Genomic DNA, 8,849 nt, shown 5'->3' on the forward strand with positions numbered 1-8,849 from the left:
TTGTAGAGCAGTGAGATAGATTAAGCTAGTGCAGAGGTTGCTCGGGCTTGAGCAAAGCATTGTAATCTTCTCATATTTTCTTATTAATGCAATATACAGATAGCAAGGGTTTTTAGTTGTTCGCCAGAAAATTATTGTGTTATTTGTGATTAAATTCTTTCCTTTTTATACTTCGTAATTTCATCGATCAATTATTGTTTCCGTTGATGAGTAGAATAGATTCAAATCAATTGTTTTAGCATATTACAATTTGTAATTTGAATCTACAAAGAATTTCTACCAATATCACCAAAATCTGTTAGTATAGTAATGTATCATATCGTAATAGTTTAGGCCACACGAGGATTGTGTAGGGGTCATCAGGGCCGAGCAACCATCTAACTGGAACTATATTAGTTCAGCATTCCAGAGTTCTTAGTTGAAGTCAACAAGGAAACATCGCAGAACTGCAAATTGTTCGCCGAAGTGTGGGCATCAATTGCATATCAACTAACAGGGAACGAAGGCGCATCAACCATATGGGCGTATGGAGGATCGCTATCATGGATCAACTGGAAGTAATTGCTGGGGGACACTAAGCTTGATTGGACGAAAAGATCAGCGTGATATCTTTGTGAAGTCATTGGAGGCAAGTGCTGAGAGGAGGTAAACGACGACATTGAACAAGACTGCCATACACAGATTAGATGCATCACTGAGCTTTCATTCATCGATTGGTACAGTGGTAAGTCAAGAAGCGGCGTGCTAAGCCGGTAGTTTGGAGCAAAGGTTGTGAGGGCTGACACCATGAGTGTTGGAGCGGGTCTTGTAGGCGTAGTGACTGGGTGGGTCGTTCGGGTAAACAGCAAGGGTTGTGAGTGTATAGACTAGGAATGGTTGTTCTACCAAACATGGGCCATGGGACGTGTAAGTGAGTAATCACAACAGTTGTGGGCCGTAGGCACATTAACGAGTGAGAGGAGACACCCCAGGTACCTTGAGCTGTGGGTTATGGGTGCATCGACTAGGCAGAGGGGGATCGTAAGGGCCAGCGATTATAACCTGTCGTTAGCTATTTGTGGGCGCATATGTGAATCACAGTGGGTCATGAGCATAGTGATCAAGTGCGCGTAGGACTGGGCCATCAACGGTGGGTTACGGTGTGGCAATGAGGAGTCGACCATCAACTGTGGATTGAGACGAGCTCAGGGTTGATTGGAGCTGACAATTGCAGCAGAGGGTCTCCCATCGAGCCGAGGTATGAGCAGTGCCATCAACAACCATTGCCGGGGGAACATAAGAGGGCATAGTTTCAAACTCTGAATTCGTTAAAGTGAAACACAACATAACATATAGGGAGTGTTGATATAGCCACGGGTTGCATACTCTGATCCCAGGGTTGGAACAAGTCCTCACAGTCAATAAGGGGTTTGGCGTAATCATAGTTGGAACAAATCCTCACAGTCAATAAGGCGTTGGCGTAATCACGTAACGTCGAGATTGTCTCGAGGCTGAAGGCATACTATTATCAATGGCAGGCACGTGATAAATAGCGAATGAACTGTAAGTACTCAGGTCATCGGTGTTGACCATTGGATATATTATGGGCTTGCTTAAAATTTATGGCTTGTGATGGAATTACGATTTAAAGTGGTTTATTAAAAAAAATGGAGTTTTGGGAGGTATGTGAATATATAAAAGGGGGTTTTGATTGTATATATATATATATAGTGGTTTTACTGAAATAAATAAATAAATTATATATATATATATATATATATATATATATATTTCAAAAATGAAACTTCAATAGGGTCAAAATGTGAGGAGACATGGTATATTCTTGTATATTTCTTTGTTTTTCTAGTTGAAGATGGATCGTGTTGAAGAGACCTTGGAAAACACCTAGAAATTTCTCAATGAACTAGTGAGAATATATGGTCTTTTACGCAACAATAACTCCTTAAATCAAAATGATGGTCAAAGCAACAGGTGATTCTAAAAAAGATTCCATGACATTTTGCAGTCTAAGCACCCATGGGAAGTGAAGGAAGGGCAAGAAAGAGGGGCTAATTCCTTCACACTTAGATCGGAATTGCAACAAACAAAGTCATACATAAGCCTTCATAAGCTAGAGGAATTAGACATTTGTTTGTCCAAGGTGGGGCAGCGAGAATGGAAGAAACTCAGTTTGTCTCTCAAGCCATCCATGCTTGCATTAATACAACCCAAACTCTAGGAGCATCCTTGTGAAGAGGTCAGGATCACAATTGCTTCTTGTCTCAATAGGATTATAGATTCAACATCACAATTATTGCCTTGCAATAAAGATACCATGAGAGAGATATTGTAGCTGATAGTAGAAGCCCTTCAGGGGTTGGACAACATCATGCTTCCTACTTTTCAGAAGTGGTGCAAAATCTTAGAACTCATGGCAAAGTTCAACTTTGGCTCATTCATGTTGAACCTGGGATGTGAGGACTTAATATTTCAGGTGTTCTTGAACTTTTATATCATCATTACATCATCTCATCCAGATTGTGTCAAAACAAGCATGCAAAAGATTATGTCCTTGTTTTTAGAAGGAGATGTCGACATCTACAAGATACTAAGATCCAAATTGTTGACCATTTGGAGAAAGGAACTAATTGTGTCACCAACAACCTATGATCTAGTCGAGACGTTGGTCATCCAAAACATAAACTTGCTCAGAAGGGTGTTGACTGAGAAGGAGCTTAAAAGGATTTATGGAGGAAGGAAGAAAAAGGTAGTAAAACCTTCAAAAAGAATGAACTAAGAAGGACAGGACTATGCTTTATCTGCAAGGGACCTTGGGCACTTGACCATTCACATCCAGGTGATAAGAAGGAGATAACAAAGACAAAACAAGAGGAGATTGGTTCAGATCATGGGGAGTCTTCTATAGTTGGGTCTATTAATTTTCAGGATGGTGAGCAACAACACAATGTCTTTTAGAGAGACTTGCAAGACAAGTCGATGATAATCAACCAACCTAACAAAGTACATGGGGAAAGGAAGGAGGTAACTCTTCCTAACGATGTGGTAGAATCTTGTATAACTGAGTCCATAGATCTCTAGGAGGACATCCATGAAGAGGATGAGAAATCAAGTGTAAATAAGGGTCCACCAGTGCATCCATGTTTGACAACCACAGAAGATGGACAACAAGTTGTCCCCACAGGGGGGGAAAGCCAGAAATAAGACATTTAAGGAGACTTAAGTGAGGAGATAGTGGTGTTAATACAACATGATGAGCATGATCATAAGGGGCAACATGACAAATATAGTATGCATGCTAAGCCATTTCTAGAGATTCAGTGAACGCTTCAAGTTCGAGCTATGACAATTGAGCATCCGGTGTAGACAAATACAGAGGAATTCAACAGGGCATCAGAATCGCCAATAGAGGACTTTTGGGGAAAGATCGTGCATTTCAACACAAATCTTATGATGTTGGAGCTAAGAGTCTGAACAATCTGAGACACTGTCTTACAGGAAAACAATAAAATTGAGGAGCTCATAGGGGTCTGTCGAGTCAGTGGCCAAGTAGTTTAATGTAGAGGAACATCTCAAGTTCCTCACAAGGCAGCGAGAGGAGTACAATTGGGAGTTCTAGAATAGCCCACTACATGAGTATATAGATAGGGCATGCAACACTACCAACCCACCTTTATACATTAGGGAGAGCAGGGTGTTTTGCAAATGGATCATGTTGGGTGTCCGAGTGGAGCAACATGAGTTGGGTATCGAGTAGCATCAACATAGTAGACTTAGTCCATGTGCACGTATTCATGCACTGTATCCTTCCCACAGGATCGATTGGTGAGAGATTATGAGTTGGAACACTAATGATGGGATAATTATTAGGAGGATACTCTTAGCCAAGGGCATATTGCAGCTTGGATCCTTAGGCATGGGCAGTAATGGAGGGCTGAGATGGTATCATAACCCACAAGTCCCAACACTTAGGTGGCATTGGGATCTAGGTGAATCTACTGAGGCAGGAGGATTGTTTGGGATCTAGGTATCGAAGGATCCATTCGGGATCATTTAGCATGGAGGAATGGGATAACATACTAGTTTGTATGGGATCCTGACATTAGTATACAGATGTTTTTGTTGGAAGTGGATTGCTTGTGGGCAAGCAATTTTTGGGCAGGAGGATTTGTAATATTCCATTTTCTTGGTATATTCAAAGTGGACGGAATCTGCCCATGATAATTGCCTCATTTCTTGAGGAAAAAAAATAAAATAAAGTTTCTAGAGAGTCCATCAAGCCTATAAAGGGGGATAGGAGCCTCAGATTGGGTGCATCTTGATCTGTCTATCTATTTGTATTTTGTTGAGAATTTGGCTTGGCCAGTTCTAGTTTGATCCGAGGACGAAAACCCCATGGAGATTTTTGTTGGTGGATCCATCCAAGATTCACATTCGTGCTTCAATGTCTTTGTTTTCTTGTGCATTGAGCCGCCGTGTATGCCAAGGTAGTGGCTCCATTATTTTGCTTATATTTGGACATGTCTCGTTTTCTAAATATTAAATGAAATAAAGGCTGCATTTTTCTAGATCCTTTTTGTGTTCAATATTTATATTAAAACACCTAAATATACCAAATCTATTGAGTATTTCATTATCTATGGATTTCTACAATTTTTTCATTAAAAACTACATTCCAATAAATTTTATTAAAAAATAAATAAACCATTCCATTCCATTCCAAACAAATAAATTATTGAATATCATTCAATATACAATGCTATGTAAAAAGAAAAGTAATGTTGTTTAGAGAATGGAGAGAACAATGCCGAAAAATAACTGCTTCAACCCATTAAAAAATTCTAACAAACAAATTTTCCAATTGGAAGAATACTTTCTAAACTATTTCTTAAAAAAAAGAAAATTACACATTCTAAAGAAACTACTTTATTTTATAAATTCGCATATACCAAAATATTTTAAGCTTTGTAATTTCTCAAAATCATTAATCAATTAAATACTTGTGAAAAGGCTTGCATATACCATAATGCTCTTAAGATTTGTCTTTTGAAGAATTCAATAATCAACTAAATATATGGGAAAAGAAAATTTTCACCAATTTCACCAATCATTTGGACTCGCTGTTTTTAAAATGAACGACTACATTCTAAACTATTTCATCGTGTAATTTGGCTAAGAGTTTCCATTGAAAAGTAAGAGGGAATACCAGGGTCAGAAAAGGAAAAGGTACATAGTTGTGAAGGTATTTGGGAATAACATGAGAGCTCGTAATTTCCTGGAATTAGGACAAGGTCCTTTCCAGTGTCGGACCATGTGATCGAGTGAGAGACTCGGCTTGCTTATCTACTTCAGAGAAATACCAGCAACCATTCGAACATGGTGCATTCTTCACTTGGTCCAAGGGTTCCCTATTCCTAGTCAGAACGGTTCGTTGGGCGGACCTGGCCATTCCCGATTCGTCAGCTGGGCTCAAAGAAGTTGCAGTAACTTTCAGGATGAAAATATTAATGCTTTTACCTTCGCCCACCCCAACGGAATTACTTCTCTGGGAACGGAATTACTTTTTTTGGACGGTATTGAACCATAATTACCAAATTTGAATTTGCATTCATATTTAATTTTTATAACATATGATAATTTAAATTTTCACTTAAAAATAAATAATATATATTTACAAAAATAAATACATATGTTTCTGCTTCTGCTTGGCTAAGAGCTCGTCTTCCTCGGACGTAAGGAAACAGGTTAACGGCCCAAGACCCAGAGGCATCTGGCAGGAGTGAGAGCCTGCTCCCGATTACGGACCACCAGCAGGGTTATGCCAGGTGGCGTGGTTTTCCTATTTAACAGTGATGAGTCAAACCTAGCATTCGCGGATAGCAGCCAGAGATGGCTGTCCTCACTGTTGGTTTGACACCTGAGTTGATAGGTTTTACCACCTTCGGGAAAAAAAAAAAAAAATGGAATTCTATTAAAATATCAGGTGTACAAATAGAATTTTCAAATTTCTTTTATATTTTTTTTTCCAACAATTCTGGCGAATTTGGTAACTATGTACTTAACCACTAAAATTTGCTTTGTGCGATTTTCACCGAGTACCAGATAGTCTGCCCCTGAGCTTATCTGATTCTTTGAATATTCGAAAGCAGACGAACGAATATTCTAAAAATCAAATCAATTCAGGTAAATTTGGTAACTATGTACTTGTTGTGTGTGTTTTCACACAATATATGATTCTCTGAATATTCGAAATCAAACAAACTAATATTCGAAAAATCAATACCCTAATCCACATAAAAATACCCTATCTGCCCCTCCCCATTACAGTCATTCACCCCTTCTACAAAAGTATTCTCTCACCCGTTCTACAAAAGTATTCTCTCAACACGCATCTCTTCCCCTGCGCCAATGCCATCACGCATTCGACGTAGTCAACCAATGCCTCTCTGTTCCTTTACCGCATAACTCTATGCCTGTAATAGGATATGACTGTCTTTAGAGAGTACAGATCCGCCCATATACCCCCCTTTGGTCGATTCTCTAATTCCCTCCCTCCAATACCACCCGCTCAAATTTATCATAAGACTGTTTATCAAAAAGTGCTAGCCTTCAATGAATAGATTTTTTGACAGTCAAAGAGGGCCCTCGAACCCACTCCATCGAGCCTTTTCCTACTCGCCCGTTGGTCAGGCCTAACCCTTTTTGACCAGACTTTGAGAAAATTACAGAAAATTTTAACAAATTTATCCGCTGGCCACGGTCAACGATTAATAGATCGGCCAAATCGAACCGAACTATCGATTTGTCACACTCTTCAACTCGATTTCGACCCAATGGGCCAATACGACAACTATGGTTTCTCCTTCATTTAGCAGGTTATAAGCACATGTTCTGAAAAGGTAAGGTAAGGGATCAGAGCTTATTGCTAAACTTTACATCATGTGGCAAGTTAGAAGTATTTTCACTGAAGACATTCACATAGATCATGATTTGCGGGCATTTATCCTCTATACATGTTTCTAAAATATCAGACCTCTTACACCGATTTTCTAAATAAGCAGAGTGAATACTGAATGACTAATTTCCTGAATAGAAGACTGAATACTAAATGAATTGGGTGAATAATAACGGTGTACACAGAAATGCAAACCCTCAATACCCACCTAGGAGGTCGAAGAAATCAATTGAAAAAAAAAAATTAACATTAGTTGCACCAGCTTAGCTAAAGAATGCACACTATGTTGAGGGAGCTCGAAAATCCACACTCTATGATTCTCAAGTGGTCACACGATAATTAGAGTACTGACCTTGAAAGAAAGTGGCATTGCCGCCGCAGAAAACGACTTTATAATCTGTGAATGTGGGGCAACCGAAGATGTTGCCGTCCGTTGGAGCGCTGACGGCCTGGGGGCATTGGCGCTGGAAAATCCTCGTATAATTAGTCGGACTGCAATATTTCGAATAGCCCGCTGTGCAGCAATTTTGCGATGTGTTAAAACTAGAGCAGGCGCTATCGCATCCGTCCGTAGAGGGGCAGATGCCAGTTATATTGATGTTGCAGGCGATTGAGGGGCAAGAAGAGTTGGAGGGTATGATCGATATTGGCAGGTTGAATCCATTGACGACAGAGATGTCATAAAAGTTGCTCTTCTGGTCTTGATTGAGAGAGTACTCGACCAATGTCGCAAGGGCGTTTATGGAGCCTTGACAATTTAGTAGACCCCCACAATCGCCAGTTTTGCAGCTGCCGCTGGCGTTACCGTTAAAGTAACACCCAGTGCGCCCCCAAAAGCTTCCCGTACCGTTGTCGACTTGAAGGCTCCACGACTGCCCGCTGTCCAGACGTTGCCCACCGCCCTGTGAACCTGCTGCCCAAACTGTGAACCTGCTGCCCAAACTGTGAATCCGCAGTTGTTTTGCATCTCGAAGATCGCACCGCCTGCCCCTGCAAGGATCATAAATTATAAACGTAACCCTTAAACAATAAAAAAGTCGGCGTCATCTACCGGCCTTTCAATTTGACCGGAGGGCTAAAAATTGTTGGAATCGGGCAAAATAAAATTTAAAAAATCTAGCAGTAGAAAATTGTTGGAATCTGCCAAAATTAAATTTTAAAAATCTAGCAGTAGGAAGGTTTGAAGCGAATTTTAAAGGGTGGATATAGATTTAGTACGATCAAAAATTTTGAAGTTTGACTGTTATAATTTGGATATACAAAAATCCATGAGTGCAATTATTACCTTGTATAACGAAAATGAATAATGCTGACATGAAAGCGAGCGAAATTCCCTGTACTCTAGCCATGGCTGTCATGCAACCTCTCAGCGGCAGCGAAAGCTAAATTATGAAGCAGTTCGTGATGTGTCCGCAGCAACGAGCAATAATTTACATACGCGCAAGACCTGTGACTATTCAGGGTTTTACTTATCGGTCGCTTCTGGTGGCCATCGAACATTCAAGGGTGTAAGGCTTTCCCAGCGGAACTGAGTTTATAGATTTTCTTTTGGAATAGCTTACTGAGTTTATAGAATTTCTTTTGGAATAGCTTACTTGTTTTTCTTATGTATAAAAAGCGTAAAGGTAGGCGAGAAGTAGTTACGCAACACTAACAATACCAAGAAATTTCAATAAAAAATTAACTTCCAATAATTTTATTAGTCCTTCCCAAAACCGTGGTCAAGGGGCCTCGACCTAGACTTGCTCAACTGTTGGCCTTTTGGCCTTTTACAATAGAGGAGTTGAAATATTTAATCCATAGCATTTTACCAATAGGGGAGGGGTTGACATATTTAATCCACAGCATTTTACAATTTTACAATGAAGACTAATAAGTTTATTTTTATCCAAAGACA

General features: G+C 39.8%; 1 pseudogene; it reads right to left on the reverse strand.

Annotated features, from left to right (window-relative positions):
* Positions 1-7,272: 7,272 nt before the first annotated feature.
* Positions 7,273-8,301, reverse strand: LOC149183225 (pathogenesis-related 5 protein Cup a 3 pseudogene; annotated as a pseudogene).
* Positions 8,302-8,849: the final 548 nt, after the last annotated feature.

This window comes from Pinus tabuliformis, chromosome 3_2, assembly GCF_031772625.1.
Source record: "Pinus tabuliformis cultivar Carrire ecotype Pingquan chromosome 3_2, CPIR1, whole genome shotgun sequence".
Lineage (NCBI taxonomy): Eukaryota > Viridiplantae > Streptophyta > Pinopsida > Pinales > Pinaceae > Pinus > Pinus tabuliformis.